The following is a 25996-nucleotide window of genomic DNA, read 5'->3' as shown; positions in this document are numbered from 1 at the left end:
GGGAGCCCCTTCCCACTCTGTCCCCGTGCTGCCTGGCAGTGGGGCCGAGCTGCCAGCCAGGAATCCCCAGCGGGCAAGGGTATTTTTTTTTTTCTGGAAAAATCAAAATACAGCGAGGGGAGGCGACGTCGAAGGGCAGAGGCAGGCAGCACTTCTCTCAGGTGCGCCAGGGTGCCCAGAAGCCGCACGTTGTCGTGTTTTTACATCTCCTGAGACGCACGGGTGGCTTCCCGAGTGCTTTTAGGGCTTTATTCCCCCCGTTTTTCCTCTCCCTCTCTGGGTATCACCACGCTCGCCCCTCCAAGGGGCAGATGCCAGCAGCTCCCCCCCGGGGGGGGGGGGCACAGCCGAGCCCCCGGCTTCAAGGTGCCCTCCTGCGAGCGGCCGCGCCGGAGGAGATGGAAATGAAAGCGGACAGGGCAGGAAATTTCACGTTTCCACTTCCAGAAACGGCAGGTGACAGCGGCACAGCGGCAAGCAGAAGGAAGGGGGGGGGGGGAAAGGGGAAATCGCCCCCGGCCCCCAGGGCTGGGAGCTGTCGGGAGGCAGCGGGGAGCATCCCCAGGAGCCCCCGCACCACCCGCGGCCGGGGCTCAGCGCTTCGGAAACACCACGGCCAAGGGGGGCAAACGGCCCCTGCCACGAATAAAAAGGATTTCCCGAACCCTTCCAGCCGCCAAAGCCCGCTCTGCGGTGGGAAACGAGGTGCCAAAAAGATAGAGCCGTGCCTTCCTTTTAAATGAACCGTGGGGGGGGTGAAAGAAAGGAGGGGGGCTCGGCGCTGTCCTGCCTTTCTTGGGGAAGAAGAATGGGACGCGTCCCCGCGTGGGGCTCGCCCCCCACATTGCCACCACAAAAGCGAAGCCGGCCCCGCACCTCCAGCCCCTCTGCCCCCCGCGGGACGGCCGAGAAGGAGCCGAGGAGGTGGAGGGAGGGAGGGGGGGGGGGAAGAGGAATAAAATAATGAAAAAAAAAAAAAAAAAGCAGAGAAAAAAAAAAAACACAACTCAAAGCCGGAGCCTCGCCGCCCCCCTCCCCAGCCCCACTGCGCGACACAAACAGCCTCAAAGCGTCCCCCTCTCCGGCGGCAGAAAAGAAAAGCTGCCGGGCTCTCCGGGCAGCAACTTCACAAGTGAGTGCACTCGCATTCCTGCCGGGTTATGAGGAGGGAGAAGAAGGGGCACGGGCCCGCAGCGGGGATTTCGGCGGCGCTGGGTTTTACGGGGTGCGCTCCTTGCCCAAACCCTCTCCGGCCGTGGCACCAGGATGTGTCCTCGGAGGGCAGGGAGGGGAGCGGGGCTGCTGATGTTCCCCCCCCTCTGCACGCTCTCAGCCCCCCTCCTCGCCTCCCCCCGCCCCCAAACCACAACTTTTCAGCCCTTTTCATCCCATTTCTCCACCGGTTTTCTCAGCTTTCTGCTCCCCCCACAAGGAAACCTGCCCCAAAAGGCGCCCGGGTGCTTCCCAGCGCATCCTCCTCACCCGGCCCCTTCCCCACGGGGGGCAACCAAGGCTCCCCCCCCGGGGCCCAGGACCCTGCAGCACCTTCCTGGGGCTGAGGGGGAGAATTTCCCACTTTTTCCCCAAAAACCAAGCCCGAGTTTGGGCTCTGCACCAGGTCACGGCAGCGTTTGCTTCTCCCAGCGATGCTCAGCCCCCTGCTTCGGGCTCAAATGGACTTGGAGGGGGGGGACCCCAACAACAACAACAACAAAAAAAACCCAACAACTAATAAATTCTAATAATTTTTTTTAAAAAAGCAGCATCTCCGAGCCCGGATGATTCCCAGCACTACTCCAAGTCCCGGCCCCCCCCGGCCCCCAGCCCCGCACCACAAAGGGCCAGGCAGGAGCCGGAGCCACCCCAGGGCTCCGCAGCCCTGACAAAAGCCTCGGCACACGAAATTTCCTCCCTGCTTTTCGTCACATTTCTCCCCCCAGCGCATCCCCACCCCCCCCTGCCTTTTGCAGTTTGATTTGAGCAACCTGAAGGGGGAAAAAAAAATAATAATTTTTAAAAAAAGCAAAGAAAAAAAGGGGGGTAAATTTTACGAACCCGGTGATTTCTCCGTCCACCCACCCCCGGGGGCTCGCCGGGTTTTAAAAAGACCCGAAGAGGGGGTGGGAATTAAAAAAATAAATTCAGAGCTGGGTTTCGCAGCAGCCTGAGACTTTCACCGTGTTTAATTGACAAGCTGGGGAGGACGAAGGGGGATGAGGTCCCCAGGAACCCACAGCGACCAGGGGCGCGAGCCCCACGTTGTGATTTCCCCACCGAACGCCTGCTCCCAGCCCAACGCGGTGCTCGCGTAAAATTGCTTCGCACACAAGCAGAAATTTGTAAAAAGCAAATCCTCCTTCTGGTTCGGGTTAAGGAACAACCCGGGCTTTTTAATACAGAAACTAATAACGTTTTTATGGTGTGCCCCACAGCTTTACGACGCTCGCGGAAAAGCCAGGGCTTAACCCGGTGCTAAGTTGGGTCCGACCGTGGCAAGAGGCAACCTCGGGAGCCCGCGGCCGCCGAGCGGAGCCGGTGGAGCTGCCTAAATCCGAAAAGGGGTCCAGGGGAGGAATCCGGACCCAAATCCCTTTAGGACTACATTAAGAGGAGGAAAAACCCAGGGCAAGTTTTTCACAGCGTGCGCTTCGCCCGCTCCGAGCGAAGTTGAGCTTTCGGGCGGCCGCGATTTATTCCTGCTCTCCCCCACGCGGGTTTTCATTCGATTTAGAAAGCGCACGGGGGGAGAAGACAAGGCGACAGCCCTTCACTTTGCTTTTTTTTTTTTTTTTTTAAAAAAAAAAAAAGGGAGGGGGGGAAGAACAAAAAAAGAATCAATCCCAAATGGCCAAAGCAAACCCAATTACGCTCCACTTGTTCTCCCCTACACACACCTTCAGACCGCGCCTGCCAACTCGAACCAGATTTCCAACCACCGACAGAAATTATTCGGAGCGATCTGCTGCTAGCACGGCACTTTGTGGAGAGCCTTTCTTTTTTTTTTTTTTTTTTTTTTTTTTCCGGGGGGAGCGGGAGAGAAGAGACAGAGCCGCGTTTGTTTCGGACACGGACGAGGGAGAGGGCTCGGGGAAGAATAGGAGTGAGCGAACTTTGCCGGGGCACCATCGCGCCACCGAGCCGGGACCGCGCCGAGCCAAGCTGAGCCGAAGCCGCCCCGGGGGGGGGGGGGGGGGCTCTCAGTGGGCTCTGAGGCTTCGCCACCCCCATTATAATTTTTTAGGTTGTTCCCCAGCAATTTCCGACCCCCCAGAAGGCGACGGCTCCGTCCGCAACAACTCTTCGCCAAGGCGCCCCCGATCGCCGCCGTCACCACCCGCGGCAGGCACCCCCCCGAGCCCTCCCGCGGGCTGTGGGCATCACACCGCAGCCCCCAACCCCCCCTAAAACCTCACAGGACCCCCCCCTAGGCCAAACCACCCCATCTCCCACCCCAAACAAAGGCGCACCGAAGACTCCCAAACTTCTCAGCCGGGCGCACGGCGGGCACGGATTCGGGTCGGGGCGCGCGGCGGTGGCCCCCACCCCGGTGCCAAACCCGCGGCCGGTTCCTCCGGCTCCCTGCAACGGGGTTTGAATTTTTTGGCGGTGCGGGTGGGTTTTCTCCTCCTCTCCCTCACCTTGTGGGTTTTCTAGAGGGTTTCCCAGGGCGCCGGGCGATCTCGCTGCAGGTTGACGGCGGCGGCGGCTGCTGCTTTCCTCCCAGCAATTGGAAAAACTTGGGGCCGCTCGGCCGCCCGACTTAATTTATCTCGAGCGAGGAGCGGCGGCGGGGCTGGGGGGGGCGAGTTGGAAAAGTGGGGTTGGGTGGGAGGAAAGGGGGGAAAAAATAATAATAATAATAATAAAAAAAAATTAAAAAAAAAAAATAAAATACAAAAGAGCCCACCCCGAGCCCCCCGGCGAGCAGCTGGTGTTAAAGCAAAACTGCCAGCGGGGGAAGAAAGAAGGGGGAAAAAGGCGAAGCCCCAACAAAGGGAGCACGGCGGAGGCTCGGCATGGCGGGGGCCGTGTGTCTGGGTGTCTGTCTGTGTCTGTCTGTCCCCCCCCCCACCTCGGTGCTGGGACCCCCGGCCCGCCGGGGAGCGGCACCTCCGGAGCCCGGCTCGGCTCAGCCCAGCTCGCCCCGTGTGTGTGTGTGTCCCCCCCCCCCCCCAACCCACCCCCCCAAGCCCCAACCCGCCCCGAGGGGGCTGCCGGGGGCCGCCTTCCTCCTCCTCCTCCTCCTCCTCCTCCTCCTCTTCTTCCTCCTCCGCTGCCGGCCGGGGAACGCCTCGAGGGGGGGGTGGCGGCGGAGACCCCCGAGCCCCCCCCCCCCCCCATCACCACCACCAAGAGAGGGGCGCAATGGGGACCCCCCCCCCACCCCACCGGGATCCCCCCCCACCCCCTTCGGGACCCCCCCTCCTCATTAAGCCCCCTTCCTAATTAATGTCCCCCCCCCCTCCCCAATTCTGCCCCCCCCCCCCCGCTGCCTTTGTCCCGGCTCCGCAGCAAACTTCCGAGGAGGGGGGGGAATAAGGGGAAAAAAAAGGGGAAAGGGGGGAAAAATGGGGAGAAAGGGGGGTAAAAGGGGGGGAGAAGAGGGGAAAAAGGGGGGAATGGGGGGAGAAAAGGGGAAAAGGGGGGGGAAAAGGGGGGGAGGAGGGGGGGGAAGAGGGGAAAAATGGGGGGAAAGAGGGGAAAAGAGAGAGGGAGAATGGGGGGAGAAGGGGAAAAAGAGGGAAAAGTGGGGGGAAATGGGAGGAAAGGGGGGGATAAGGGGGAAAAAAAGGGGGAAATTGGGGAAAAAAGAGGGAAAAGGGGGGAAAAAAAAAAGGAAAAGGGGGGAAAAAGGGAAAAAGGGGAGAAAAAAAGGGGGAAAAGGGGAAAAAAGGGGGAAAAGGGGGGGTCCTGTCGAAGATCCCCGATGAGGGGGGGGGGCGGCACCGGGACCCCCCCCCCCCCCCAAAGCCCCGCTCCGCTCTCACCCACCTGGTAGCGCGGGGGCCGCGGCGGGCATGCGGCCGCCTCCTCTTCCTCCCCTTCCTCCTCCTCCTCCTCCTCCTCCTCCTCCTCCTCCTTCCTCCCCCCCAAAGTTGGACGGGGCGCGCCTCTAGGACGGCCGCTGCATGGCACGAGGAGGCGGCTGCTGCTGTTAAACGAGTCGGTGGGGGGGGGGAACCGGCACCGGCGCCCTCTTGGCGCTTCCCCCCCCCCCTTGTAATTTTTTGGGACCCCCCCCCCTCCCCGGGACCCCCGAAGGCTGTGGGGAGGCTGCGGGGCCGGGCAGGGCTCCGGGGGCCGCCCCTGTCCCGGTTGGGCTCGGCTCGGCGCGGGCGCGGTGGAGCGGGGCGGGAGGCGGCCGCCCTACCATAGTTCCTCTAAAGCAGGTGCAGCCGCTTTCCTTGCCCCCCCCCCGCCTTCTCTTGGGCCCGAGGAAGAGGAGGAGGAAGGCTACGGAGAGAGGGGGGGGTGCCCCGTGCTGTCCCCGTGCCCCCACACCCACCCGCTTGGTCGGTGGTGTGAGGGGTGCGGTGGGTTCACCGCCACTGTTACCCCCCAAGTGGGGCTTGCTGCCCCCCCTCTGTGTGTTCCCCGTGGTCCTAATTAGTGCCAGCGCTAATTGTGGGATTCCCCAAGCCCAGGAGGAACGTATCGGCTAAGGGGTGCACGGGGAAACTGAGGCACGGGGGACGGGGTGGTTGTGGGGCGAAGTGCTGCCGGGGGGAGCGGAGGTGGTGTGGGGTCGCTGAGCCCATTTTACAGATGGGAAAGGTGAGGCCCTGAGCCAGCAGCCCCCCCAAAACCACTCCGTGACACCCCACAGCCGCATCCAGCCAGGCAATGAGGGTCCCCAGGGCCTGAACCGGGGCGCTGAACCCAAACTGGCACCCGGCTGCTGACCCCACACGTCTGGATTTGGCACCCAACCTCCGTACTGGGCTGCTGGACCCCAAACACTGCCCGGCCACAAGACCCCAAATCCTTCCCCACACCCCAAAAACACCCTCCATTGGGTGCCAGGGCTGACCCCGAGCAGGGCAGGGGGACGCGGTGATGTGCCCGGCCGGGTGCTGTCCCCACCAGGCCCATGGGGTGGGCACAACCTCACATGGACACAGCAAAAGGAAGATTTTTGGGAAGTCCCATGGGCACTTTGTTTCACTAGCACCAATTCCATGTTCTTTTTTTCACTTCTAAAGCAGCTTTTTAGACATTTCTGGTGTTTGGGCAGATGAAATAGCTTTAAAAAGTGAAATTGGGATGAAAAGTGGTTTAATACACCCAGATTATTTTATTCTTGACCATTTCATTTTAACTTTTTTTTTTTTTTTTAATTATTCTTGAATGAAAATTCCCCTACACCTGGAATTTCCACGTGGCAGAAAAGCCCCCTCCCGCCAGCTGCAAGCTCTGGTGCCCCCAGCAAACATCCCGGTGACCCCATTAGTGGCATCCCCCCAAAAATCTTTCCAGGGGGGGCAAAGAGATCGTGGTGAGGGCAGGGAGGTGCTGAGCCTCCAGCCCTTCTCCCACCTCCTCTGGAGGCCTGGGATTTCCTGGAGGGCTCCCCTCGGCCGTGTGTTTGCTGCGCACCCGCTTCTGCACAACCTTCTCCTCCAAGGGGCTGGCTTTCTTGGAAGGGGCCCCCCGGGACGGGGTTCTCTGAAATGCCATGCCCCGACCCCGCTGTGGTGAGGGGAGGGCTTCGTTTCCTGCTGGCAAACTTTTCTTTGGTGCAGGACGGCCTCCCCCGTTCCCTCATGGTGAAAAACCCCAAACAGCCCTCTCCGTGCTCCCAGGTTTCGGCACCGTGTGCTCCCTCATGGGGTTTCCTGCGAGGCTCAGTCCCCTGTGCTGTGTCCCCACAGCTCCAAACCCCAAAAACACCCCCAGGCCACCCTCAGCCACGCGGCCTCCCTTTAGCTCTTTGCTCCAAAGGGAAATTTTCCCAAAAGTGGTGGAAAAGGGCAGTTCTGTGCTCATCACAGCAAGCGATTCCCATGCACGGTGCGCTTGGAAGGATGCTGGAGCCCCCCCCTTGATTTGGGGTGCAGGGGATGAGCACAGCCTGGCGCACGGTGCTCGGGCAGAGGGTTTGCTCTGGGGGTGGCTGTGACCCACAGAGGCACCACAAGTCGTTGCCTGCCCCTGGCTTCACGAAGAGCCAATTTTCCCAAGGTGTTTTTGTGGGTTCACAGAGCTTTGTTTCCCCCCCTGGGTACGTGAAGGCTGTTTTCCTGCTCGCCTTCCTCCCCAGGTTTGTAGCCTACGAGAGCCCCAGCGTTCTGACTTTTTGAGCTTTTCGCCCCAATATCAGGCTGCGAGCACCAGGCTGTTTTTTTTCAATCCCGAACTGGCACTCTTCGGAGTGAAAAATAGCTTTGCTTTGAGTGAAGAGCCTCGTCAAACCCGCGCCTGCCCTCTTTTCTCAACATAAGAATAGCCCCTTTGAAGACATCAAATAGCATCCGAGTGGGAAGGATTTGCACAAAAAGACATGGGCAGACTTCCACCGAGGGGAGTTTGTGAATTGAGCGTGGCCCAAAGATCCCTCTTTGTTCGTCTGTGTCAGCCAGGAAGAAAATATTAGGAACGGGACCTGGGTGAGGTCCCAAAGCGGGGCTCGCCACGGCACCTTGCGGGCTCCGATCCTGCTCCCAGGGGCTGCCTCGCTCCTGCCCCAGCTGGAAACCTCATTTCTGGGGGGACTTTGGGGCTGCTGCAGGCAAGAGATGTTCCTGGGATGGCAGGAGAGACCGTAGATGCTCGTGCTACAGTGCTGAAGTCCCAAGAGAGGGGAAAAATAAAAGGAAGGGAAAAAAGTTCCTTTATTCTGCAGCAGGCGAAGCTTTCGGTGTGCATCGTCTCCAAAAAGATGTGATGGAGGCAGCAGGATTTATCGCCCTGGGATCAGACGTTGTGCTTAGTGCCTGGTTATAAAGCACGGAGACACGCGACGGGAGGACAGTTTGTGTCACTCGAGTGGGGGGGGTCCCACGTGGCGGGGGGCTTCCCCTCCAGATTTGTACATCCCAGCTCCTCCCGGCAGGACACATCTCACTCTCTTACACCTCCACCGTTATTCCCCAAGTCCTTGGGATTCCCAAATCTCTCTCTATTTTTTTTTCTGTTTATTTTTTCTCCTCTACAAAGTGCCTGCTTCTCCACCCGGAACATTGGAAATCTTTAAAAAGTGAAAATCCTCACTCGGAGGTGTTTACCCAGAATGGAGGAATTCCCAGGTTGCCGTAAGCTTGGCAGAAAGCTGCAAACTTCCATGGAAAAGGTCGCTTCGGGTCTGCTCTAATCCCACTGAAGGCTCCGACCCGGGCAGCAGCCTCATCCTGCCAGGAAAGTCCGAGCTGGCCCCAAAACCCTTTTGCCACAGGTTACGGGTTCGCCATTGCTGGCAAATCGATGGAGGAGAGCACGAGAGCTAAAGCTCGTTTGTCTTCTGTCTCTTCTTACATCGTGAGAGTGACTTAAAAAAGAAAACCTGAGTTTTCCAAAGATGCGTGTTTGAAAATCAATGAGTGGCCAAAAATGTGAACGCCACCCCTGAACCTTCCGCTTCCTACCTCTCTCCCTCCTTCGGTCAAGGCAAAATAAAGAAAAATAGGACGGAAAGAAGGGAAAGGAAAATCGGGAATGGGAAAACAGGGAGAACAAGGGAAAAGTGTTCATGTTTTGGGGAGGGAGCTGTGCATTCACACAGCTTAGCCCCAAATTCCCATTCCAAGGCGGAAAACTCAAGAGCAGAAAAGCTGTTTTTCCACCCAAAAAGTGCCAGCCATTTCCATGCCCATCGCCTCCCCTTGGGGACCGGGGCCGGATCTGAGCCACGCTCCCTGCCCTGCACGGGGCTCACCTGGGCAGTTCCTGCACCCCTCTGCCAGCACTGAGGGATGCTCAGCACGGGGAGCAGGGGCAGGATCCGTGCCGGGGGGCAAGCGGGGAGCCCCGGGTGCTGCCGGGGGGGCTGGGGGAAGCCGGCTTCGCCTGGACGTGCTGGCGGGCCCGTGGCTGCCGCCGCTCTTGGACCCGGCGCACATGTTGCGTAAGGCAAAGAAATGATGCACCGAGTTACTGTAAGTGATGAGAGGCTCCTGGCTGCCTTTTAAAGCGACAGGCTGCCGGGTGCACCGCAGGCAGCACAGCTCTCTCTGCCCCCTCCGGTGTCCCGTCCCCCCCCGGCAGCCCCGATGCCAAAAAGCCCCTCGGTATTCCCCGAGCGAGCAGCACCTGGGGATGGGATGGGGACGGCACGGAACTCGTGGCCCTGCTCTGAACTGCAAGGAAACAGGGGAATATTGCAGGGGGTGCAGTGTCCTTAGCTTTGGAGCCTGGCTGGGGGTTGCAGCCCCTCTGGCTTGCAGCCGTGCCGTGCCTCAGTTTCCCCTTCTTGCACAGAAGGAGGAGGTCGGGCAGCTGGGCTCGCCTCGGGTTCGCTGAGCTGAAGCTTCTGGTTAAAGGAGAGAGCACGGAGGTGAAAACGCCAGCGCCTGGCTGTGCTGCTCCCACACACGGAGCAAAGGATGTGGCGTGGGGGGTCTCCACACTGGGACCAATTTTCCTCCGTGCCTGCAAAGCCTCAGCACAGGAGAGGGAGGAGGCTGCGAGGCGAGGGGATGGATGTTGTACAGCGTGCCAGCGGCGATGTGGGCACCACGGCACCCCAAAAGGGCCAGACCCCATGTGCCATGCCGTGCTTCTGGCACCCAGACACACAGGACGCCTGGCTTCTCTCTCCCCACCAGCACGTGCGCTGCTTTTATTTTTTTTTTTTCCCTTTCCCCTCTTCCTTTTTTTTTTTTTTTTTTTTTTTTCATTTATCTGCTTTTCAAATAACGTTACTCATCCAGAGCGGGACGTCTGCGCTCACCACTCCCGGTGTTTGTCTGCATTGTTTCCTTAGGGGAGATGCTCACCCGCACGCGGTGACTACTTGTCTGAGCCGTCACGGTGCCGAGCGGCGGGGATTACTCATGGTGTAAGGTTTAAGAAAGGGGGGGGTGGGGGGAGAGAGAGAGAGAGGCCAGACTTGGCCCTTTGTCTGCAGTTGTTCATTTCTCGCTCTTTGATATATTTTTCCCCTCCTCTCTTTCTTCCTCTGCCAATGCTCTCCGTCCTGGCTCCCCGAGCTCCCTCCTCCTCCTCGTGCTCACACCGGAGCTCCGGGCCAAATCCCTGCAGGGTGCCCGCCAGCCTCCGCTGTGCCACCACACCGGCACGGGGGGGTCCCCGTCCCCTTGTGCCCCCCCCGGCAGAGCCAAGCCCTCCCCATGGGCCTCTGTCTGCAGCCATCTCTGCAAGTTGCCCATTTCCACAAGTTCTTGGCCCAACTTTCCCGATGGCCCCGCGTGGCACCTGCCCACCGTGGTGCTGCCAGAGCCGGTGCGCCAAACCTCAGCCAAAGGTGGGTGCAGCAGCAAGGAAACTGGGGGAAAACAGGGGGAAAGAGGGGAAAAAAAAAGATCTTGGCATCACTTCGGGCTCCAGCAGGACTCCCTGTGCTCTGCTGAGGGCAATATACCCGTTCCCACCTCTGCAGTGCCAGGGCACAATCCTCAGATTTCGGCACGTGCTCGGGAAGACGCAGCAGGAAAGCATTGGGGACGCGCTCCTTCCCTTTCTCCACGCGAACCCGCGGCAGATCGATGAATATTTTAACAAAGAAATATTTCATTAAAAGAGTTGATTGCTTAATGAACTGTCCCTGTGAGCCATCAAAATGCAATGTTGCTTTTTTTTTTTTTTTCCTCCCCTTAACGAAGGCGAAGATTCATATCACGAAGAACTGGCTTATCGCATTACCATAATAGCCTGAGTAGACCAAGCCCACGGAGCGGCGTGGGGCGGCCGGGGGCTGCCTCGAGTGGGTGCCAGGCACGTGGCAGGACCAGGCCGGGGGAATAACAGCAGTGGGGACAGGGCTGTGTGCCTTGGGGCTGCCAATACTGGAAGGGAAAGAAAATTATGTGATTTTTTTTTTTTTCCTGCTCAAGATTTTTGTTATAAGGGGATGGTGTCTGGTTAAAAAAAGACATTAAAAACTGGTTCTGATGTATTTCCCGGATTTGCACCAGTGCCTAAGCCTCATTTACCTGGTTAAAATAGAATTATTAAGTGATTAAAGCAGAAAGGAACCCCAAAATGGAATCGGCTCTCTCCTGGCGATGCTGCTTGTTTGCTTTTGTGCTACGAGGTGCCCGCTCCTCCGGCCCTGCCAGGGTGAGGACGGGAGGGGAGGTTCATCATCCTCCTTCTTCACTCCTTGGGGAAGTTTCCATTTTGTCACTTTTTGAAAGTTTGTTAGTGGCAATATTCCTGTTCGGCTCAGGTTTTGTGGCAGCTCCGCTGAGGACAAGAGGTGCCAGGGCTGCACAGGGAGAGGGGTGCTCAGTCCTTCCGGAGGGAAATGAACAATAACCTGCCAAGAAACAAACGATTTTCCATCAGTTGGAGCAAGGCCTCTTCTTGTCTTCTTGCAAAATTAAGTTTTGCTGATTGGGGATGACTTTAGTACCTGGGGAGGATGTTAGCGGTGCGGCCGGGGAAGGAGAGGCGGGGTGGTGCAGCAGCTGGTGCTGCATGGAAAGGTGGCTTTGAAGGCTCGGGACGTCAGGATCTGACCCATGCAATGCTCCAAGCAGAGGAGGAGGGCTTGGAATTTGTGGGACCAGGGCTGGGCAGAGCTGGTCCTGCAGGAGCAGCTGGGGAGGTCACTGGCAGCACCTCGAGCAACCGCACAAACCCGATGTGAAGGAGACCGAACTTAGAGAGCGAGGGGAAAACACACATCACGTCCTGCAAGGAGCCCCTCCTAACTACTGTCTGCCCTTTGGAAAACTTCCCTGGCAAAGCTGCCTTTCGGCGAGCCTAACCCCAAGCTTTCGCATTTATTTACTTATTTGTAAATGTTTCTCGATGCTTCCGAGTCTGGCACGCATCTGCGCTGATTTTTCTGCGGAAAGGAGCTGCCGAGCGCGTTGCCTGTGCAATCCCTTCCCAGGGAAACGGGCAGGGATTAGATCATCAGATGGCGATTGTGAAAGCTAAGTGAGTATTTACTGTAAGAGGGCTTTGATTCAGCAAGGCGGGTGTTTGAGTGCTAAGTCAATGGGACGGGAGCATGTGCTCCTGTGCTGGGCTGAATCAGAGCCGCGCCGGACACCTCGCTTTTCCCACAGCCTTTGGCTCCCTGCTTTCTCGAGACGTACGCTGACATCGCTGTCCTGCAGCAACGGGTCTGGAGGAGGCAAAGATTGAGCAGGAAAACATCAGGTTCGCACTGGGTTCTTTTCTTTTTCTTCCAAAAACCCACGGCAAGCCTGCAGGAAGTGCAGAAGTGGTGAAATCTGGATTTTTAGCAGCGCACAGCTGGGCGCACCGCGTAAACACACAGATGTTTTGCTCCGTGCACTTTTTGGCCACTCTGTTTACAACTTTACTTGGGACCACAGAAACTGGGGTTTCCTACTGAAAAGCCTTTTCCTGTTCTTTCATGACCTTTGCTCAGCAATGACCCAATTTCACTCCAAATGTGGCATATACGATTCCTTAGGTGAGAGGAGAACCGGCATGCAAAATTGGGCCGCTTTTCTTTAAAAATGCTGCCAATTGCTCACAGCTTTTTGTTTGTTGGGAAGACTGGGTTCTGCTCCGAATGCCACTCATGGCAGAGGGGGTGGCTGACTTGAGCAATGAGTTAATCTTCCCAGGAAACCACCCGTTACTGCTGCTTGTGCTCAAGGACTCGCTGCCTTTTGGCCAGGACCTTTCTCCCCCAAAGGGCTTGGGTGGATGCAATGCCCGGGGATGGCACGGTGGCCTTGATGGCTGCACAGTCCCAAGGGCTCAAGACTGAGTGCAAGGACCACGCAGGGACAGAGGAGCTCGAAGCCAGGCTGCAGCGTTGTGCCCATGCCGTACGTTGTGCGTAATGCCCACGTGCACAGGCTGTGGTTTGGCCAGGAAGGCTCCGGTTTGCCCCAAGGAAGATACAGGGGGGAAACAAGAAAGCACCGTGGAGGATGAAAGACCCGATACCCTGACCTAATTCAGAGCCTAATCCACAGCCTGCCCTAATCGGGGGGATCTGAATCTTAAAGTCTGATCCCCCCCAAGCGAGGCAAATGGTGAAAAACAGAGGGACTTGGGCGATGCGAGCCAGCTGCTGCATGTCCACTGAGGATCCCAGAGGGCTCCCAGGGACAGATCCCAATAAAAGGGGAGCGATGACCAGTGGGGGACATCACCACAACCACGGCCTCTCCTGGTCCCGTGGCTTGGGAAGGGAACTTGGCCTTGGTGCGCCGGCACGGCGAGAGGCACGGAACTGCACTTTTGGAGCCTCTTGGGATGGGACAGGAGGGAAGATGCTACGAAAGAGCAGCAGAGCCACGGACCCCGTGATAAAACCCTGCGGGAGCTGCAGGGTGGGCAAAGCCGGCGATCAACCGGCTAAAAACCAAGCAAGAAGCAGAGCCAGCTCCCGCCTGCACCGCGGTCGCGCCGCCGCGTCGCAAATGCGCAAATTATGCAGCCATTTCACGGGACACTTAGGAGTCAATTTGCAACGCGGCTCAGGGGGGAAATTGGGCACATAATTCCCCCGCGCCATAACCGGGAGCAGCCCGCTTCGTTTAACTCCGAGCCTGCCCCTTGTTAGCGCTTGCCGAGGGGAGGACGCTGCGGGCACCATGGGGCCGCGTGTCCCCGTCCCGGGGGGGCTCCGCTCGCGGGGCCGGGGGCGCAGCGCTCGCACCCCCCGTGCACACGCGCCGCCGGATCCGGCAGCCCGGAGCACAGTGGCAGCAGGCTGTTCTCATTACAGCCCAATGAGGCTGTTTACTCACCCAGCTGGAGACAGTTAGAGAGTGATAAATAATGAAAGAGAAAACATGATTTTCCCCTCTGTGGTTTCTATTTGTGTAACCATATGTCACAGCTCAATACGGCAGCATTTTTTTCTGCTTTATTCAGGAAAGAGTTGATTTTTTCCACAGAGTGGCTATTTTTTTTCCCTCTTTTTTTTTTTTTTCTTTTCTTTTTTTCTTTTTTTCTTTTTTTTTTCTGGTGCAGTGACAAAAGTATTTCTGTTTGTTTTCCCGTGAAACTCACTCATATGCTGTCTCCTTAAAGTCTGGCTCGTCCCGGTAACTGCGAGGGCTCGATAGCGCTGTTCTCAGCTTCTTTTCAAATACCTGTCATGTGGCTGCGGGGAGAAGAACCAGCTGAAAACGGAGCAGGGGAGGAACACCACTGCAGGGTAGGGACCGCTTCGCTCTGAGGCTGCAACAACTTTGTGCCGGAGGATGAAACACGGTGGAGTTTTCCCTGGCGGTGAGCGGGGAGGGTTAGGTGAGCGATAACATCGCTCCGGTGACATTTTTGCCAACAACGCTTTCCGACTGCTTTGCGAGGGCGGCAGGGCATCGTTCCTGCTCTTGTGCAAGCAGGGAAACTGAGGCACGGCGTGCTGCAGGGATTTGCTCCAGGTGCAGCCCTAGAGCCGAGCCAACCTGCTGAAATTCGGCCACGCCGAGCTCCCCGGTGTCTGCAGGGCTCTGTCCCGGAGCGTCTGGAGCCCTGCTCCACGCGGCGAGCCCAGCCCCGTGTGCCCTGGGGAGGGCAGGTCCCTGCAAGGTCGCACCCGTTGCCTGTGGGGAACCGCGGATCTTCCTCCTGCAATTATCCCCCTGGCTTCCCCCAGCGCCCGATCTTGGCTGCCGGCGTCTCTTCCCCTGCCATGCCCCCGGAGCCTGAGGTCTGTTTTTTGGAGGTCTTGGCACGCTCTGCTGCCGAGCTTCCCTCTCGGCCAGGGGCATACAACGTACTTTCTGCCTTAGCAAGTTCTCCAGCTTCATAACAGCCTCTTCCCGCAAGATACGGCGTTTTGGGAGGGCAATTATCCCAGTGACCTCATCCATGTCTGCAGCATGAGGTCACCGACGTGCAGGGAGGTGCGCACCTACCCCGCGCCGAGCGGGGCGCGCCACGAGCTGGGCTCATCCCAATCCCACCTCTGGGCTCCCTCCGGATCCCAATCCTGTTGCCGAGGAAACGGGCAATTAATTGTGGCATAACTCCCCGAGGCCAAATCAGATACCCGAGTGTAGATAGGAAGAGATAGGAAGGGTGCAAGGGCCCAAACAGCGCGGATTACCGATATTCCTGCCTGGCGTGGGTTTTGGGAGAGATGTGCCGGGGCTGAATGCGTGCCATTTGTCCTAAAATAGTGCCAAGCATCGTATCCCACTTCCACAGACCTCCTGAAAGGAGACCCACAGGCCCACCATGCCTCCAGGTCCTGGTCCTTGGTGTGTAATCACTGCGATACCTAACCTCTACAGCCAGAAGCCCAAAGCCTTTGCTGCGTTTGACTTAGCTCAATTAAATTTAGAGGGCACACCTCCTCGTATGGCTGATCACTTTTTTAACATATGAAAACTATTCATCTGGGGGTTTGTGTAATCATTCCCATGTGCCTGGAAGGGAAGAGATCACCCCGTGCCCTTCACACACACGTGTGTTACACAGGCGTTTGCACAGCACCGTGCTGGTTCCTCCGTTGGGCACTCGTGGCTTCCCTCGTGGTACCCAGCAGCACGTTTGGCATTTCATCACCTGGGTTTGAGCAAGCCTGGAGTTTCATCAGCTGCACCACCTCTTCTGGTTCTCAGAGGTGAGGTCCCATCATTGGGGAGTGAGCTGGGAAAACACCGTCCTCAGAAATGTGCTCACATCCACATCCACCCAGGAGCTGGAGAGCGAGCTGCGACCTGAAACTGCTGCTACTGAGAGCGAAGCCACCACGTCTCCAGCAAAAACATCCCAGCTCTGAGCCACACTCCGAGTGCCTTAACACTTTCAGCATCGATGGAGTTGTCCTTTTTTAAAGCAATTTAATGGAGTAAAATCAGTATCTTCTTGCTCCCGGTCACAGCGAGCTCCCCCTGTATGACTTGAGCTGGAGCTGAGGGGAAGATGGGTCCCGCTGGCTGCCCTATCATTTTTTACAGGCTCCCACCAGCAGCCCAAACGCACTCCCCTCGCCCCCAGGTCCTGCTCCTCTCCCCACCAGCACCAAAAAAATGAGGGCTGGGGATTTGTTGCAGGTTAATTGAGGTTATTTCTTATTAAAGCCCGTTGCCTCAGCAAACCCAACCTTTGCAGCACGGCACCAGTGGTTTCACCGTGCTGCGTTGCCCCCCCTTTGTGCTCAGCAGATGTATGTGGATGCTTCCCCTCTCACCTCTCCCCACTGCAGCCCCACGTTACTGTCCTGGCAGACGTGACGTGGGCCTTTACCTTGCCACGATGCCCAGACAGGTCCTTGTTGTTCAATGCTTGTGCACACCTTGCAGGAAACCCTCTTAGCCATCACCACACCGCTGCCGTGAGCGCAGCCTACCCCATGCCCCCATTGCTTGGAGGCAGACCTGTAAAAAAAACCAACCAAACAAACAAAAAACCAAATTCTCTTGCCCTTGTGTTGAATACCAGGACTGAAACCATCCTGGAGACCACCAAGGTGGCATCTGGAAGGAGGCTGCAGCCTCTGGAGAAGACGCCCATCAGCTGGGAACCGCGTCTGCATGGGAATACCGAAATGCTTCCTCTGGGTAACGTCACTGCCCGCAAGCTCGTGGCTCCGGGCTCGCAACCCCCGTGTGCCAGGAAACACAAAGGGCTCTCCACGGCTTTTTCCACTCCTGGCTGTGCAAACACACGGCCTCTGCTCCTGCCAGCGGTGTCCGCCTCCGCGCCTCCCCTGCCTCCCTGGCCCCGGCACCGCCTGGGTTAACGGGAGGCGGTTGGATGGAAAAGGCCCTTTTTATTGTAACAGCAGATACGGAGAAGAAAAAGCGCTAGAATCATTTATCTGGCTCACAGTTTCGCTAATGCCCTCGGCTTTAGGCCAACGTGAGATATTATGAGGTAAATCGGCCAAGTCATGCTATACAAACATTTCAAAAAAGAAAGATATTTTCAGGCTCTTGAAGGAATTCAGCCCTCCCCCTCTGCCCCCGCGTCGGGTTACTGCAGACCTCAGCCGGGGCCGTAGCCCCCTTCACGTTGATCTGAGAATTAAAGAAAAAAAAAGAAAAAAAGGAAAACTTGGGCCAAAAGACAGCACTCGGGTTTGGCATGGGGTTTGCTCCACGATGCCACCATCCTGGCAGCAGCCGGGCACTGCGCGGAGCTCCCTGTGCATACCCTCCGTCCTTGCCCAGTGCTCCACGGGCACCCCAGGAGTGAAGGGGAAGGGCAGGGCTGGGGGTGCCAGCAAGGGGGATTTCCTAAAGGGAAAACACGCTTCATGGTCCCACACAGACGGTTCTTTCCTCGTAACATCCCCAGAGTTGCCCTACAAAGCCAGCCTCCCCAGGTGCACCACGCCACCAGACTGCCCCTCGGTGTCTCCATCGTGCCCTGGGTGCACGAGACCCTCCTGCACCTTTCACCCCAAACCCCAAAAGTGGAAATCTTCTTGGCCGGGTAGCAGGCACGGCTGGATTTCTGGGATAATAACGGATTTTAAGGTCAGAGGAACTATGTGTGTTCAATAATATATACGCTTTTTATTGCTTACAACATTTAAATCGATGTGTTTTGTTATTTATTAAAGCGCCATTGAAAATCTCTTTCCATTCTTGTTCCTGTGTCCTGAGCAGTTCGTTAAAATGCCCACCTTTCCTGTCATAAAACCCACGTAGGCAGGCTAATAAAATCCAACCATGTACAGTTAAAGTCCCCACACAGAGAATTAAAAAACCAACCCGCAGCCCGTCTGCCGAGTGCCCACGTAAAGCACAGAAAAAGCTTCGTGCCGTGGCACTGACACCCGGGTGCGGGATCAGAGCATGGGGAGAGGTGACAAGGAGAGGTGACAAGTGCCTGAGAGGCTCGGGGCTGGCTCGGGTGGTCCCAGCAGGGAACAGAGCCCTGGGGTCCACCCTGGTGAACCGGGGGCTCCCGGGGCACCCGCGGCCGCTCTCGGTCCCACCTCCCCACTTGGGGTTGGGAAAGGGGCCTGAGGGTGGATGTGAGAAGCCGTCATCCCCTCTCCAACCCAGGGGGAAGTTCGTTGGAGGAGTTTCAGTTGGGCTTGGTTGGTTTTTATTGAGGAAACCCACCCGAACGCGGAGCCTGTTGCTCACAGCCAGGGAACACGCTCGGTTTTCCAGCCTCCTGAAGGCAGAGGTGCTCGGGTCCGGGCCCTGCTTCCACCTGAGGCACAAACCCCCAACTGATGACCCAGACCCCATGCTGCTGCCACAGCTACAAGTAGCCAGGTGAGAAGATTTTGGCATACAGGTTTATTTCCCTTCTTCTCCTACTGCACCTCGGAGGTTAGGGCGAGAAGGGCTCAGCCGCGGTCACCAGCCCCCGGTGTCACACCAGGAGGGGAGAGCTGGTGGCACCTGGCACGGGGCTGGGAGACCCACCTGGAGAAAGCCCCATGCTCTCCTGGGGTCCTCCCTACCCCAAAGGTTATGGGGTGGCATAGTCAGGCAGGCAGCCCATGGGATGCACCTGTCCCTAAATGCTCACAGCCTCTGATCGATGGCGAGCTGGGCAAAATCAGGAGCATAAAGGAGCATTACCATAAAGGCATAACAGCAAAATGATGAAGGTGTCTGGGGTGATAGGTACGTCTCCCACCACCCCGGGCACCAGCAGCAGCACCCTGTCCCTGCCCACCCCTTGCTCTTGCTTTTGCCCAACCCCGCTGAGATGCCCGGAGCCTCGGTGCGCAGCCGGAGCATCCGGCGGCACGGCATCGGCACCGCAGCCCCCGTCCCCCCTCCGCCTGCTTCCTCCCCCCGGGGAGCCCCAGCACTTTGCTGGAGGGCACGGAGTGAATCATCCAGTAACACAGAAATCTCGGAGTCCTCTTTAGACGTCCCAGGAGGAGGCAGATCTGAGGGAAGGCAGCGGAGAAGATGCCTGCAGCAATGTCAGTGCGAGAACAGCCGGGCTGACAGGATTCAGTGCGGGGATTAAGGTTGGGATCAGGGATGCAGGGAAAATGAAAAAAGACTCCGGCTTTCAGGCACGCCTCCGCTGTGTTTGTCTTCTTGTTTGCTCTGGAGGAGGACGGGCTCCCGTGGTACTCTGCTTTAAAAGGCCCTGGATCACCTTCCCAAAGGGGCCGGGGTTCACATCAGCACCGCATCCGGAGGTGTTGGCAAGGGAGCAAGGATGCAGAGGGCATGAAGGTACCAGGTGGGCATCTCTGCCCTGGCTGGTCCCAAAACCATCCCACCCATGGATGCACTGAGCAGCACTGAGCAGCTGCAGGGCCCTGAGGGCTGTCTGCCTTGTCCCAGGGTTTCCCAAATTTCCCTGTTCCACTTCCTGATGAAACTGCTCCCCCTTCAATCCTCCACAACGTTTCTCGTCTGGGCACTGAAAGCACGGTGGCTGCCTTTCCCCGTGCTCCAGCTCCTGCTAAAAGCAGGCCCACGGGTCATGGGAAGCTCACGGAGAGCAAGAGAGGAGGAGGAAAAGCCAAGCCAATTAGGCAGCTCACTTAGGTGTGAAGGGGACCCAGAAGTCCCAAGCTCCCGAAGAGAAGCCTGCCCCTCTGTTATTCGCTAACAAAGGCACAGAGCAGCCCTTGGTGATCCAGGTGAGAGAGGAGACAGCGAAAGGTGTGCACCAGGGAAAGCAGAACGTACTCAAAATCACATTTCCAACCCTGCTCCTGACCCAGACAGAGGCAGCGCTCTGCGCCCACCCTCTGCTCCGTTCAGCATTCCCACTCCAAGCAAACCCGGACTCTCATCCCTCCGACCTATTTCTCCTCCTTGCCTTCCCTGCCTCTTTTCTCCCCACCAGCTTCCCCCAGTCCTTCCCCAGCTGGGGGCTCCTTGGCACGGCCATCCCCACACTCACACCTTGCTTGCACGCTGGTGGCCGCGCTCCTGGCTCGAGGACACCGAGCTGGGGTGACCCCGGAGCTGCTCATGAGGCCGCTGTGCTCACACAGCACTCTCCGACTCCTTGCTTTGAGGCTTTTTTTTCCTCCCCTTCCAGATACAAGAGACACCAAGTTTTTCCTTCGCATCCCTCTTTTTTCCCCCCTTCTTCCCTTCCTTTGATTCCATATCCACCCCTTGGTTTTCAAGGTTTTTTTTTCCCCATTCTTTCCTACCCCTCTCCTTTTTTTTTTTTTATTTAAGTTTTTCTTTTAACTTTCAAGGTCAACACGGACAGACAATGCCACCAGTGCCTGTTTGATATGTGAGCGCTATTGGCGTCCATTGCCACGGTTTCCGTGGTAACACAGTAACCATTAATTTTCAATTAAAGTAGACAAAAAGCCCGATGACAGCTCCAGGTCTGCTGAAGATGTCAAGAATCCGTATTAATATACAGCAAGAGAGCATAATTGTGTGTCCATCTTCCCGAGCAACGAAAATGGAGGGATAATTACCAGCTAGAAAGCCACTCTGTAATTTTGTTCTTACTGTCACCACAACCCTACATATTAGCATAAATTAAAAGCAGGGTTTATTGTTACCAAAGTGCATTGATATTTCCAGCCTATTTTCTTCCTTTTAACTGTTTGTTGTTGACGAGTGACTCCTGGACACATGGAGGGTGAGCCCACAAGGAGCGATCGAGACGCCGGAGAGTGATGGATGGAGCCGCGCGATGCCACCCAGGTGGCAGCGAGGGGAAGGAGAGAGAAGACAGAGCACAGAGGGGGGGGCAGAGAAATCCCAGGTCCCTTCACAGCCACTTTCCAGCCCCGCATCCCCGAGGAGCTCCCGGTGCCCGCGCCATCCGTCCCTGCTCGCCCATCGCCGCCTTCACCGGGGGACTCGCGCCCCTTCCAGCTCCCGCGCGCGCGGTGACAGCCTCTGAATTCATGAATTTAAGTGAATGGGAAAAAAAAAAAAAGCGGGTTCCTTGTATCATATCCAGCGAAAGCTGTCCTTCAAAAGGAAATTTAGTGTAATTACCCTTAAGGGAGCGATCCTCACTCAGTCAGTCACAACACTGACCTGCTGCTAGGATCTGACAGGGAAATTACAGGCTGTGTACTCAACAAAAGGGGCTTCCTTCCTTCTTAGAGGGAAGATGAAATGCTGAGGTTTGAAAAGAAAAGTATTGGCTTCTGGGTTTTAAATCAGTATCTCGCTGAGGGCTTTCCTTTGCACAGGAACGAGGAGGGGAAGGACGGAGCCAGGGAGGGGAATGGGCGTTTTATGGGCTGGAAAAGGAACCGAGAAGACCCAAATCCCCACCGGGCGAGGAAGGTGGGACCTCGGGATCTGATTTTGTGATATGCAGCGGGGTGACGGGCATGGCAAAGAGCTCTGCTGCCAGCGAGCCTGGCACATCCCTGCCCATCTCCCATGGGAGCAGCAAAGTTGTCACCTCACCGTGACTGTCACCATTCAACGCGGAGCCCCAAAGGGCCCCCAAGACCTTGCCACTGCTCCACTTGGAGACAGGCTTAGAGAAGCCCCTGGGGTCCCCTCTTGTACACCAGGAGGGCCCAAATCCCTCCGGATCCACCAGTTCGCACTCAGGTGGTGAATTCCCAGAGGGCTGGAGGAGACGGTCGCAACGCCTGTGATTAAAGGGGGGAGGGATTAGCCAGAATAAATTGATACGCAGAAAAATGCACAGATAGATTATTAAGCAATCAGTTTGTAAAGAGACGAGAGAGAACAGCAAAGGGAGGAGGTGGCTGGGCAGTGGAAATGAGGAAAGCAGAGGATGGGACCACAGCTGGCTTCAGAAAAGCTGGTGCAGCCCCCGGTGTTCTCCTAAGCAAGTGGAGGCAGTGGTCTCGAGGTGAAATCTTCGCCCTGCAGCAGCACAGGAGGGTGGGAAAGCCCACCAGGAGCTGCCAGCTCTTCACCACCAGTGTGAAAGGGCTGGGGAGGAGGGACTGCCCCCAGCCTGGGTTCATGGTTCAGGTGGTGGGAAGCGCATCCATGAGAGCACCCTCGAGAGGGGAGGCAGGATTATCCCCAAAACATCTCGGTAAGCAGAGGAACGACCTAAGGGGATGCTCTCAGCCCAACAGCAAAATAATTATGGCAGCTGGTGAGCCAGGGGCACGACAAAAAGTGATCTGGGATGTCTCCATCTGATGGAGAGCTTGGCACAGACCCACGGGGTGTGGAGCAAAAGGGGCTGCAGTGGGGATGCTTGGCTGCTGCTCGTCCCGTGGTGCTCCTTGGGAAGGAGATCAGCAAAGCAGAGGGAGTTCAAAGAAGAGCAGAGAAACAACGATAAGAGGTTGGGAAAGCACAACCCACAAGGAGAGACTGGAGGAGCTGCGGTTGTTTAGTCTAGCCCGGAGAAGGCTAAGGAGGGCAGCCGATAACGGTGTAAGAGGTCGCTGCGAGGAGGACGGGATCGCTGCTCCCTGTGATCCTGGTGCAGGGACAGCCAAGTTTTGGGGCAGGGAAAAGTACAAGAGCACTGCAATGTGTAACCAAGGGAGATCATGGCCTGTTTTGTAAGGCACAGGAGAGCAGAGGACACTGCTGCAAGGGGAGCCAGGGCAGCCCCTTGAGCATCCCCTGGGGCAGTGCTGGGAGGTGAGGGGGTGCATCAGCTCCATCCCCAGTGCCGGGCTCCCTCCAGCTTGTCCCAAATGTTAATATTCCTCCTAGGAGTACAGCAAATTCTTCCCCAACCAGCCTCGGGGTGCTCGATAGCCTTGTGATAGACCCAGCAGCGCAGCGAGCAATGAGGATAAATGCATCAAAATTCACCAGCTTTGGCCAAATCAAAACTTCTCCAAAGCAGATCAGCTTGAGCAGCCTTCCGCAGCAGAAAGGAGGAAACAGGAGCAGGCCAAGAGTGCCTTGGTTGTGCAGCTCAGAGATGGGGAGGCGCTTTCCAAAGGGATTTGTTTGGAGAACATTTAGTGCCTCTAACAATTACAAGTATGACAACAGTTTTAAAAGCTCAAAACAGGATCATCTGATTTTCTGTAAACAAAACACTCAGCTAAAGATCTGTTTTTTTTCTTCTAAATTCCATTTCACGCTAATTTAAAAAAAAATGTAGTGTTTCTATTCTATTTGCAGCTTTTTATTTTTATCTTACACTCCTTGTTTTTTTTTTTTTTTTTAATTTATTTATTTTTTTATTTAACTGGGGCACTTGCACTGACTATGAACTGCTATTATACCTGCAAAATACAGCAGGTGAGAGAAGACAGCCTGCATTCCCTTCAGGCTGCAAAGCATCAGACACAATTATCCTGCAAATTTTGGGTCCTACCCGTAGCTTCTGGGACTTGCTGCCCAAATCAAGAGTCACCTCGCAGACCTCAGAGCCAGCACCCTGTCCCCAAGGAGCATCAACACCATCGCAAGGAGTGGGGAAACACAGCCCCTGCCCTGAACCCCTTTTATCCAGGTGCCCTGGGTTGCCAGTGGTGGAGAATACGAGCACCGGCTGCACCTCAATCCCCTCTGGGCCAAGTCAGCTGGTGTAATTGGTGCTACTCCCCTGGCACCAGTGATTTAAAGTAGTTGAGGGTTCATGTCTCAGTGTGTGAGTTCCACCTGGTAGAGTTGGTTCTTCCTAGCCCAGTCCAGTCCAGTCCCATCCCTTCATCCCTTCCCATGTCCAGCAGATCTGTAGGATACTCTGATCCTGACCCCAACACCTGCCCTGGAAGTGGCAGAAGAAGCACTGAGCGGACCTGGAGGATCCATAAGTGCTGCCGGGATCCCTGAGGACGAGGGAGGATGCTATAAGCGATATTCACGTGCCCAGCTCAGCTGGTTGGGATGCTGCGTGTGCCCTGCCAGCTGAGGAAACAGGCCAAATCCTGCTTCTGGCTACACGAGGATAAATCTAGAGCAAGTCCCTTCTGAGAGCACCTCCTTTCTGGAGGCAGGCCGTTAAACATCCGCATTCGTTTAATTCAGGGAGGTGAAAACCATCATTTACCAGGGCAGGTCTGAGAGGGAAGGTGACAGAAGCAGCTCGCTGCCTGGAAAACCCCAGCTCTGCCGTCTGGGGTGCTCTGATGGGGGCTCCCCAGCCTCTGCCCTGCCTGAGGGGCTGTGCCATGGGGCCATGGGTGCCGAGTGATGGTGCTTGGGTGAACATTTGGGTGCTCAGGTGCTCATCTGGGTGCTTGGGTGGCTCAGTCATGGGCTCTCCGGAGAGCTGTGACCAAAAGGCACCTCCCAGCCCCGTGTTGCTGCTGCTGGGGGGCGGTTCAGGTGCCCTCTGCTCTCCCCGTCCCATCCTGTCCCTGGGACCACCGCGGTCAGGATGCTTCAGCGTGTCACCCTCCAGACAACGTCACTCAAAATGCAGCCCCCTTCCCTCAGCCCCCTTCTGCTGCCTGCCGAGGGGCTGTTTCCAGCAGGAGAAGGCTTCGAGCTCTGCTGGCAGCGGGCTGAGCCCCCCTCCTGCCTGCCGGGCTTTGCGCATCCTTCTCCCTCCCCTCTCCTCATGCTGCTGGTTCCAACCCCGAGCCCTGTGCGTCGGGGAATCCCTGGCCAGGCATTTATCCAGCCGGTGCCTGGCACGGCCAGCTCAGCCGGGACCTCGCACACCTCTGCACGATGGGGAAACGAAGCCCCCGCGCCCCTCGCGTCCCCCCCCAGCTCCTGCAGCACCCAAGTTCACGCAGCCCGAGCTAGCAAAGGGTCAAAAAGCTCCTCGCTCTCCTTCCCCCCCCCCTCGATATAAATACCAGCCTACCAGTCGACACAGAGTACATACATCTTAAACAAACACTTGGCCGGGCTGTTTATCTCCACAGCCTTTAAACAAACTCTTTCAAAGGTTTCTGCTGATATGAGAGATTTACTGAAAACCATTCGCCCTTCTTAAAAGCCTCTCAGTTTATGCTGCTATGGGTGAAACGAATAGTGTTTTAGCCTGGAGTTTTCTGTCTTCTGACCGCATGTTTATCCTAGGGGCCACTGCTGGCTTTGATAGGAGAGCAGCACGGACACAAATCTTTACGAGGGAAAATATAAAATAAACCCAGGAACGCTGTGTGTGCGTGCGTGCGTGTGCAAGCGCGTGCGTGTGTGGCACGGGCCGGGGGGGGGGCTGAAGGAAAAGTTTTGTCCCCGTGGGTGTCACACTCAGCACCTCCCCAGCCTCTGCGTGGCCGTCCCGCTGTTCCCTGGGGTTGTCCGTCCCCAAAATTGGTGGGGGTCTCCCTGAGATTAGGGATTTATGGCAGCTCTCAGCAGCACCCGCCACAGCTCAGCACCTCCCGGGCTCGCTGCCTCCCTGCTCATTAAATCCCTGGCAAAAAGGGAGAGCCATCGGAGGTACTGCCAGAGAGCGTCCCTGGCATCTGCACTGCCCAAGGCACTGCCTTGCTCCTTTTTTGCAGCTTTCAGCCCCATTTCACAGGTGGGGAACCTGAGGCAAAGGGAAATGATGCCCTCAGGGATGCTCGGGAAGTAAATGGGAGGAACTGGACCTGAGTTTAAATACTGATGGCCCTGCCTCGAGTCAGGCTGACCTGCAGCATCCATCTCTGACCTAAGAAGAAGAAATGGGTGAAGACAGACTGAAAGTGCTTTTGGAGGAGCTGTGCAAATTTGTGGCTGAAGGGAAAGGAGAGAAAACCTCTTTCCCCTGCCTGCAGGCATGCAGCCCCTCCTGCCCACCACCTGCAGCAGTTGGGGACAGGGATGTCCCCAGGGCACGGAGGTGCTCGGGAAAAGGCTCTGAGCAGGGAACGGGCAGGGGAAGAGATATTTTCCGTCCTCACTTGTGCCTGTGCATATCCAGGCGAGCTGCTTCAATAAGGCTTTTGCTCCAGACTTTGATGGGCTTTCTGCTGAAATCCAGGCTCATTTCTCCAAAGCCTTGGGCCTTCCTGGCACCCGCAGCAGTGTAATTAAGAGATTCTGTCACGGCAGTAATTACCGCCCGTTGGATTTTGTTCAGGGGAGGATGCGGCGAGGCGTGAGCTGGGCTCCGGCTGCAGCCCTGGGTGTGGGGGGGACACCGTGGCCAG

The 25996-nt window shown here is 56.9% G+C and overlaps 1 protein-coding gene across 1 annotated transcript in view; it reads right to left on the bottom strand.

Annotated features, from left to right (window-relative positions):
• The window catches only part of FOXP4 (forkhead box P4), a 58163-nt gene extending 53121 nt beyond the window's left edge, over nt 1-5042 (bottom strand). The window contains 1 exon segment of the mRNA XM_084302089.1: nt 4993-5042. The gene's annotated coding sequence lies outside the window, so the exon portion shown is untranslated.
• Between the last annotated feature and the right edge of the window lie 20954 nt (nt 5043-25996).

Source organism: Netta rufina, assembly GCF_964035555.1.
Source record: "Netta rufina genome assembly, chromosome: 26".
Taxonomy (NCBI): domain Eukaryota; kingdom Metazoa; phylum Chordata; class Aves; order Anseriformes; family Anatidae; genus Netta; species Netta rufina.
This window is presented reverse-complemented; position numbering and strand designations above follow the sequence as displayed.